Raw genomic sequence first — 10,029 nt, 5'->3', positions numbered from 1 at the left:
AATACCCAAAGGATCGGAGAAGCATCTTAATATTCGGGAAGACGGAACCCGGTATAGGGCTGAAAGGATTTGGGTACCAAAATTTGGAGATATGAGAGAAATGGTACTTAGAGAAGCTCATAAAACCAGATACTCAATACATCCTGGAACGGGGAAGATGTACAAGGATCTCAAGAAACATTTTTGGTGGCCGGGTATGAAAGCCGATGTTGCTAAATACGTAGGAGAATGTTTGACGTGTTCTAAGGTCAAAGCTGAGCATCAGAAACCATCAGGTCTACTTCAACAACCCGAAATCCCGGAATGGAAATGGGAAAACATTACCATGGATTTCATCACTAAATTGCCAAGGACTGCAAGTGGTTTTGATACTATTTGGGTAATAGTTGATCGTCTCACCAAATCAGCACACTTCCTACCAATAAGAGAAGATGACAAGATGGAGAAGTTAGCACGACTGTATTTGAAGGAAGTCGTCTCCAGACATGGAATACCAATCTCTATTATCTCTGATAGGGATGGCAGATTTATTTCAAGATTCTGGCAGACATTACAGCAAGCATTAGGAACTCGTCTAGACATGAGTACTGCCTATCATCCACAAACTGATGGGCAGAGCGAAAGGACGATACAAACGCTTGAAGACATGCTACGAGCATGTGTTATTGATTTCGGAAACAGTTGGGATCGACATCTACCGTTAGCAGAATTTTCCTACAACAACAGCTACCATTCAAGCATTGAGATGGCGCCGTTTGAAGCACTTTATGGTAGAAAGTGCAGGTCTCCGATTTGTTGGAGTGAAGTGGGGGATAGAGAGATTACGGGTCCGGAGATTATACAAGAAACTACCGAGAAGATCATCCAAATTCAACAACGGTTGAAAACCGCCCAAAGTCGACAAAAGAGCTACGCTGACATTAAAAGAAAAGATATAGAATTTGAAATTGGAGAGATGGTCATGCTTAAAGTTGCACCTTGGAAAGGCGTTGTTCGATTTGGTAAACGAGGGAAATTAAATCCAAGGTATATTGGACCATTCAAGATTATTGATCGTGTCGGACCAGTAGCTTACCGACTAGAGTTACCTCAACAACTCGCGGCTGTACATAACACTTTCCACGTCTCGAATTTAAAGAAATGTTTTGCTAAAGAAGATCTCACTATTCCGTTAGATGAAATCCAAATCAACGAAAAACTTCAATTCATCGAAGAACCCGTCGAAATAATGGATCGTGAGGTTAAAAGACTTAAGCAAAACAAGATACCAATTGTTAAGGTTCGATGGAATGCTCGTAGAGGACCCGAGTTCACCTGGGAGCGTGAAGATCAGATGAAGAAGAAATACCCGCATCTATTTCCAGAAGATTCGTCAACACCTTCAACAGCTTAAAATTTCGGGACGAAATTTATTTAACGGGTAGGTACTGTAGTGACCCGAACTTTTCCATGTTTATATATATTAATTGAGATTGATATTTACATGATTAAATGTTTCCAACATGTTAAGCAATCAAACTTTTTAAGACTTGATTAATTGAAATATGTTTCATATAGACAATTGACCACCCAAGTTGATCGGTGATTCACGAACGTTAAAACTTGTAAAAACTATATGATGACATATATATGGATATATATATATAGTTAACATGATACTATGATAAGAAAACATATCATAAAGTATATTAACAATGAACTACATATGTAAAAACAAGACTACTAACTTAATGCTTTTTAAACGAGACATATATGTAACGATTATCGTTGTAAAGACATTTAATGTATATATATCATATTAAGAGATATTCATACATGATAATATCATGATAATATAATAATTTAAAATCTCATTTGATATTATAAACATTGGGTTAACAACATTTAACAAGATCGTTAACCTAAAGGTTTCAAAACAACACTTACATGTAACGACTAACGATGACTTAACGACTCAGTTAAAATGTATATACATGTAGTGTTTTAATATGTATTTATACACTTTTGAAAGACTTCAATACACTTATCAAAATACTTCTACTTAACAAAAATGCTTACAATTACATCCTCGTTCAGTTTCATCAACAATTCTACTCGTATGCACCCGTATTCGTACTCGTACAATACACAGCTTTTAGATGTATGTACTATTGGTATATACACTCCAATGATCAGCTCTTAGCAGCCCATGTGAGTCACCTAACACATGTGGGAACCATCATTTGGCAACTAGCATGAAATATCTCATAAAATTACAAAAATATGAGTAATCATTCATGACTTATTTACATGAAAACAAAATTACATATCCTTTATATCTAATCCATACACCAACGACTAAAAACACCTACAAACACTTTCATTCTTCAATTTTCTTCATCTAATTGATCTCTCTCAAGTTCTATCTTCAAGTTCTAAGTGTTCTTCATAAATTCCAAAAGTTCTAGTTTCATAAAATCAAGAATACTTTCAAGTTTGCTAGCTCACTTCCAATCTTGTAAGGTGATCATCCAACCTCAAGAAATCTTTGTTTCTTACAGTAGGTTATCATTCTAATACAAGGTAATAATCATATTCAAACTTTGGTTCAATTTCTATAACTATAACAATCTTATTTCAAGTGATGATCTTACTTGAACTTGTTTTCGTGTCATGATTCTGCTTCAAGAACTTCGAGCCATCCAAGGATCCATTGAAGCTAGATCCATTTTTCTCTTTTCCAGTAGGTTTATCCAAGGAAATTAAGGTAGTAATGATGTTCATAACATCATTCGATTCATACATATAAAGCTATCTTATTCGAAGGTTTAAACTTGTAATCACTAGAACATAGTTTAGTTAATTCTAAACTTGTTCGCAAACAAAAGTTAATCCTTCTAACTTGACTTTTAAAATCAACTAAACACATGTTCTATATCTATATGATATGCTAACTTAATGATTTAAAACCTGGAAACACGAAAAACACCGTAAAACCGGATTTACGCCGTCGTAGTAACACCGCGGGCTGTTTTGGGTTAGTTAATTAAAAACTATGATAAACTTTGATTTAAAAGTTGTTATTCTGAGAAAATTATTTTTATTATGAACATGAAACTATATCCAAAAATTATGGTTAAACTCAAAGTGGAAGTATGTTTTCTAAAATGGTCATCTAGACGTCGTTCTTTCGACTGAAATGACTACCTTTACAAAAACGACTTGTAACTTATTTTTCCGACTATAAACCTATACTTTTTCTGTTTAGATTCATAAAATAGAGTTCAATATGAAACCATAGCAATTTGATTCACTCAAAACGGATTTAAAATGAAGAAGTTATGGGTAAAACAAGATTGGATAATTTTTCTCATTTTAGCTACGTGAAAATTGGTAACAAATCTATTCCAACCATAACTTAATCAACTTGTATTGTATATTATGTAATCTTGAGATACCATAGACACGTATACAATGTTTCGACCTATCATGTCGACACATCTATATATATTTCGGAACAACCATAGACACTCTATATGTGAATGTTGGAGTTAGCTATACAGGGTTGAGGTTGATTCCAAAATATATATAGTTTGAGTTGTGATCAATACTGAGATACGTATACACTGGGTCGTGGATTGATTCAAGATAATATTTATCGATTTATTTCTGTACATCTAACTGTGGACAACTAGTTATAGGTTACTAACGAGGACAGCTGACTTAATAAACTTAAAACATCAAAATATATTAAAAGTGTTGTAAATATATTTTGAACATACTTTAATATATATGTATATATTGTTATAGGTTCGTGAATCAACAGTGGCCAAGTCTTACTACCCGACGAAGTAAAAATTTGTGAAAGTGAGTTATAGTCCCACTTTTAAAATCTAATATTTTTGGGATGAGAATACATGCAGGTTTTATAAATGATTTACAAAATAGACACAAGTACGTGAAACTACATTCTATGGTTGAATTATCGAAATCGAATATGCCCCTTTTTATTAAGTCTGGTAATCTAAGAATTAGGGAACAGACACCCTAATTGACGCGAATCCTAAAGATAGATCTATTGGGCCTAACAAACCCCATCCAAAGTACCGGATGCTTTAGTACTTCGAAATTTATATCATATCCGAAGGGTGTCCCGGAATGATGGGGATATTCTTATATATGCATCTTGTTATTGTCGGTTACCAGGTGTTCACCATAAGAATGATTTTTATCTCTATGTATGGGATGTGTATTGAAATATGAAATCTTGTGGTCTATTGTTACGATTTGATATATATAGGTTAAACCTATAACTCACCAGCATTTTTGTTGACGTTTAAAGCATGTTTATTCTCAGGTGAATATTAAGAGCTTCCGCTGTTGCATACTAAAATAAGGACAAGATTTGGAGTCCATGTTTGTATGATATTGTGTAAAAACTGCATTCAAGAAACTGATTTCGATGTAACATATTTGTATTGTAAACCATTATGTAATGGTCGTGTGTAAACAGGATATTGTAGATTATCATTATTTGATAATCTACGTAAAGCTTTTTAAACCTTTATTTATGAAATAAAGGTTATGGTTTGTTTTAAAAATGAATGCAGTCTTTGAAAAACGTCTCATTTAGAGGTCAAAACCTCGCAACGAAATCAATTAATATGGAACGTTTTTAATCAATAAGAACGGGACATTTCAGGAACCATCATTTGGCAACTAGCATGAAATATCTCATAAAATTACAAAAATATGAGTAATCATTCATGACTTATTTACATGAAAACAAAATTACATATCCTTTATATCTAATCCATACACCAACGACCAAAAACACCTACAAACACTTTCATTCTTCAATTTTCTTCATCTAATTGATCTCTCTCAAGTTCTATCTTCAAGTTCTAAGTGTTCTTCATAAATTCCAAAAGTTCTAGTTTCATAAAATCAAGAATACTTTCAAGTTTGCTAGCTCACTTCCAATCTTGTAAGGTGATCATCCAACCTCAAGAAATCTTTGTTTCTTACAGTAGGTTATCATTCTAATACAAGGTAATAATCATATTCAAACTTTGGTTCAATTTCTATAACTATAACAATCTTATTTCAAGTGATGATCTTACTTGAACTTGTTTTCGTGTCATGATTCTGCTTCAAGAACTTCGAGCCATCCAAGGATCCATTGAAGCTAGATCCATTTTTCTCTTTTCCAGTAGGTTTATCCAAGGAACTTAAGGTAGTAATGATGTTCATAACATCATTCGATTCATACATATAAAGCTATCTTATTCGAAGGTTTAAACTTGTAATCACTAGAACATAGTTTAGTTAATTCTAAATTTGTTCGCAAACAAAAGTTAATCCTTCTAACTTGACTTTTAAAATCAACTAAACACATGTTCTATATCTATATGATATGCTAACTTAATGATTTAAAACCTGGAAACACGAAAAACACAGTAAAACCGGATTTACGCCGTCGTAGTAACACCGCGGGCTGTTTTGGGTTAGTTAATTAAAAACTATGATAAACTTTGATTTTAAAGTTGTTATTCTGAGAAAATGATTTTTATTATGAACATGAAACTATATCCAAAAATTATGATTAAACTATAAGTGGAAGTATGTTTTCTAAAATGGTCATCTAGACGTCGTTCTTTCGACTGAAATGACTACCTTTACAAAAACGACTTGTAACTTATTTTTCTGACTATAAACCTATACTTTTCTGTTTAGATTCATAAAATAGAGTTCAATATGAAACCATAGCAATTTGATTCACTCAAAACGGATTTAAAATGAAGAAGTTATGGGTAAAACAAGATTGGATAATTTTTCTCATTTTAGCTACGTGAAAATTGGTAACAAATCTATTCCAACCATAACTTAATCAACTTGTATTGTATATTATGTAATCTTGAGATACCATAGACACGTATACAATGTTTCGACCTATCATGTCGACACATCTATATATATTTCGGAACAACCATAGACACTCTATATGTGAATGTTGGAGTTAGCTATACAGGGTTGAGGTTGATTCCAAAATATATATAGTTTGAGTTGTGATCAATACTGAGATACGTATACACTGGGTCGTGGATTGATTCAAGATAATATTTATCGATTTATTTATGTACATCTAACTGTGGACAACTAGTTGTAGGTTACTAATAATGAGGACAGCTGACTTAATAAACTTAAAACATCAAAATATATTAAAAGTGTTGTAAATATATTTTGAACATACTTTGATATATATGTATATATTGTTATAGGTTCGTGAATCAACCAGTGGCCAAGTCTTACTTCCCGACGAAGTAAAAATCTGTGAAAGTGAGTTATAGTCCCACTTTTAAAATCTAATATTTTTGGGATGAGAATACATGCAGGTTTTATAAATGATTTACAAAATAGACACAAGTACGTGAAACTACATTCTATGGTTGAATTATCGAAATCGAATATGCCCCTTTTTATTAAGTCTGGTAATCTAAGAATTAGGGAACAGACACCCTAATTGACGCGAATCCTAAAGATAGATCTATTGGGCTCAACAAGCCCCATCCAAAGTACCGGATGCTTTAGTACTTCGAAATTTATATCATATCCGAAGGGTGTCCCGGAATGATGGGGATATTCTTATATATGCATCTTGTTAATGTCGGTTACCAGGTGTTCACCATATGAATGATTTTTATCTCTATGTATGGGATGTGTATTGAAATATGAAATCTTGTGGTCTATTGTTACGATTTGATATATATAGGTTAAACCTATAACTCACCAACATTTTTGTTGACGTTTAAAGCATGTTTATTCTCAGGTGAATATTAAGAGTTTCCGCTGTTGCATACTAAAATAAGGACAAGATTTGGAGTCCATGTTTGTATGATATTGTGTAAAAACTGCATTCAAGAAACTGATTTCGATGTAACATATTTGTATTGTAAACCATTATGTAATGGTCATGTGTAAACAGGATATTTTAGATTATCATTATTTGATAATCTACGTAATGCTTTTTAAACCTTTATTTATGAAATAAAGGTTATGGTTTGTTTTAAAAATGAATGCAGTCTTTGAAAAACGTCTCATATAGAGGTCAAAACCTCGCAACGAAATCAATTAATATGGAACGTTTTTAATCAATAAGAACGGGACATTTCAGTTGGTATCAGAGCGTTGGTCTTAGAGAACCAGAAAATTTGCATTAGTGTGTCTTATCGAGTTTGTTAGGATGCATTAGTGAGTCTGGACTTCGACCGTGTTTTCTTTAAAAATGATTGCTTAACATTTTTGTTGGAAACTATATATTTTTAACATATGAATATTATGTGATATATTAATCTCTTAACGTGTTTGATATTATGTGATAGATGTCTATCTCTAGAACAAGTCCCATTGACTCACCTAATAATAATGAAGAGTCAAATGTAAATTGGAATGATTTGTGGACTGATTCACAAGTTCCCGAAGAGGAACCGAAAGAAGAGTCGGAACCGGAAGAAGAATCGGAACCGGAAGAAGAATCGGAACCGGATGAAGAAATAGAACCGGTGGGGGAAATAATAAAACGGTTAAGTAAAAGAAAATCCTCAACCAACCGACCAAAGTTAATTATGGTCAATGGTGTTTCCGCCAAGGAAGCAAAATATTGGGAGGATTACCAATTCTCCGATGAATCGGATTCCGACGAGAATTCCGATGATGTTATAGAAATTACCCCAACTGAATTTAAAAAGGCAAAAGAAAATAATAAGAGAAAGGGCATAAAAATAGAGAAATCTAATTCCAACCCCGATGAACTTTATATGTATCGTCAACCCCCGAAGTCCTTAAGTTGTAACAATGACCCGGGAACCTCTAAACCACCAGGTTTTTCTAAACCAATGTGGACAACGACGGCTCGTATTAGGGGAACATCATATATCCCTAGAAACTTGTCAAAACGAACCAAAACCGAAGAAGAAGAAACGAGCGAGTCGGAATAAGATAGTTGTATTCGTGTGGTGTAATATATGTAATATAGTGTTCTTATGCTTTATGATATATGTAAAAATTGCTTGTATTAATAAGTATTTTTTTATGAATCTAACTCTTGTCTATTTTACAGTTTAAAAACACAAAGTGGATAGACAACCCAATATTTTAAGAGACCTACCCGGAGACATGATTGATGAAATCTTGTCTAGAGTCGGCCAGAATTCTTCGGCACAACTATTTAAGGCGAGATCAGTTTGTAAGACATTCGAAGAACGTTCCAAGAATGTCTTGGTTTATAAGAGACTTTCGTTTGAAAGATGGGGGATATCACATTGGGAAACCCATAAGTTACGATGTGTTTACTTTGACGCATATATTGCGGGGAACCCAAATGCTATTTTACGCAACGGGTTAAGAAATTATTTTGACTCAATATATCCGAATATTGGACTTCGTGATTTAGAAAAAGCGGCTAACATGCAACATAAAGAAGCATGTTATGCTTACGGATTAGTAATGTTCGCTTCTCACCAAAGTGAGAACAAGAACATCGGGCTACAACTATTAAACAAAACGTTTCCACAAGTGACGAAGTCGGTAATTGGGGTAAGAAATGAGGTTTTTAGATTATTACGGGACTGTTGGACATTACGTAACCCTCGTCCCTTTGACAACGTTACAACACGCTGTCTTATCAACGGCCATAACGGTTATGTTGCACAAGACCAAGGATGGGAAGTAGTCCTAGTAAAACCAGAATGCATGACTTGTTTCTGGACGTATGAATTACGTGTCTTTATTGCCTTTGCTGAACGACTTGTGTACTAGCTAGAATTGTCTTCACAACTATCTTGTATCAAAGTTATTGTGTGCTATATTTCATGCTTTATGTAAAATAAGCGGTATTGTAAGTTTGTAAAATATTGTATAAAAGTTTGAACGCGAAATATTATTATAATCAGTTTTTCATATAGAATTGTAGTAGTTGAATTGTATATTAGCTACTAAGTATGAACTTAACGGGTAGGTACTACCCGAATTTAAACTTATAAAACGCTAATATGAAGAAAAAGCTTTTATAAATGAGTTCATATTATGCTACGAAATACTATTAACTACTCTTAATATTCTGTATGATTAACTTGTTCCATTTAACTATTTTGAAGGAAATGGCACCGACTACTCGACACACCGTGAATATGAATGAAGAGGAATTCCGTACTTTTCTAGCTTCAAACATAGCCGCAGTACAGGCTGCGCTACATACCAACAATAACCTTGGATCTAGCAGTACAGGAAATCGTGTAGGATGCACCTACAAAGAATTCACTGCCTGCAAACCTTTGGAATTTGATGGAACCGAAGGACCGATCGGATTGAAACGGTGGACCGAGAAGGTCGAATCGGTGTTTGCCATAAGTAAGTGTACTGAAGAGGACAAAGTAAAGTACGCTACACATACCTTCACAGGTTCTGCGTTAACATGGTGGAATACCTATCTAGAGCAAGTGGGACAAGACGATGCGTACGCACTACCGTGGTCAGCATTCAAGCACTTGATGAACGAGAAGTACCGTCCCAGAACCGAGGTCAATAAACTCAAGACAGAACTTAGAGGGTTACGAACCCAAGGATTTGATATTACCACGTACGAAAGACGATTCACAGAATTGTGCCTATTGTGTCCGGGAGCATTCGAAGATGAGGAAGAGAAGATCGACGCGTTTGTGAAAGGATTACCGGAAAGAATCCAAGAAGATATAAGTTCACACGAGCCCGCTTCCATACAACAGGCATGTAGAATGGCTCACAAACTCGTGAACCAAATTGAAGAAAGAATTAAAGAACAGACTGCTGAAGAGGCCAACGTGAAGCAAGTCAAAAGAAAGTGGGAGGAAAACGGTGATAAGAATCACCAATACAACAACAACAGCAATTACAACAATAATCGCAACAATTATCCCAACAATCGCAACATCAATCGCAACTACAACAAACGGCCCAACAACAACAACAACAACAACAGCAACTACAACAATCATCCCAACAACAATAATAACC

Source organism: Rutidosis leptorrhynchoides, chromosome 1 (assembly GCF_046630445.1).
Source record: "Rutidosis leptorrhynchoides isolate AG116_Rl617_1_P2 chromosome 1, CSIRO_AGI_Rlap_v1, whole genome shotgun sequence".
In the NCBI taxonomy this organism is placed as follows: domain Eukaryota; kingdom Viridiplantae; phylum Streptophyta; class Magnoliopsida; order Asterales; family Asteraceae; genus Rutidosis; species Rutidosis leptorrhynchoides.
This window is presented reverse-complemented; position numbering follows the sequence as displayed.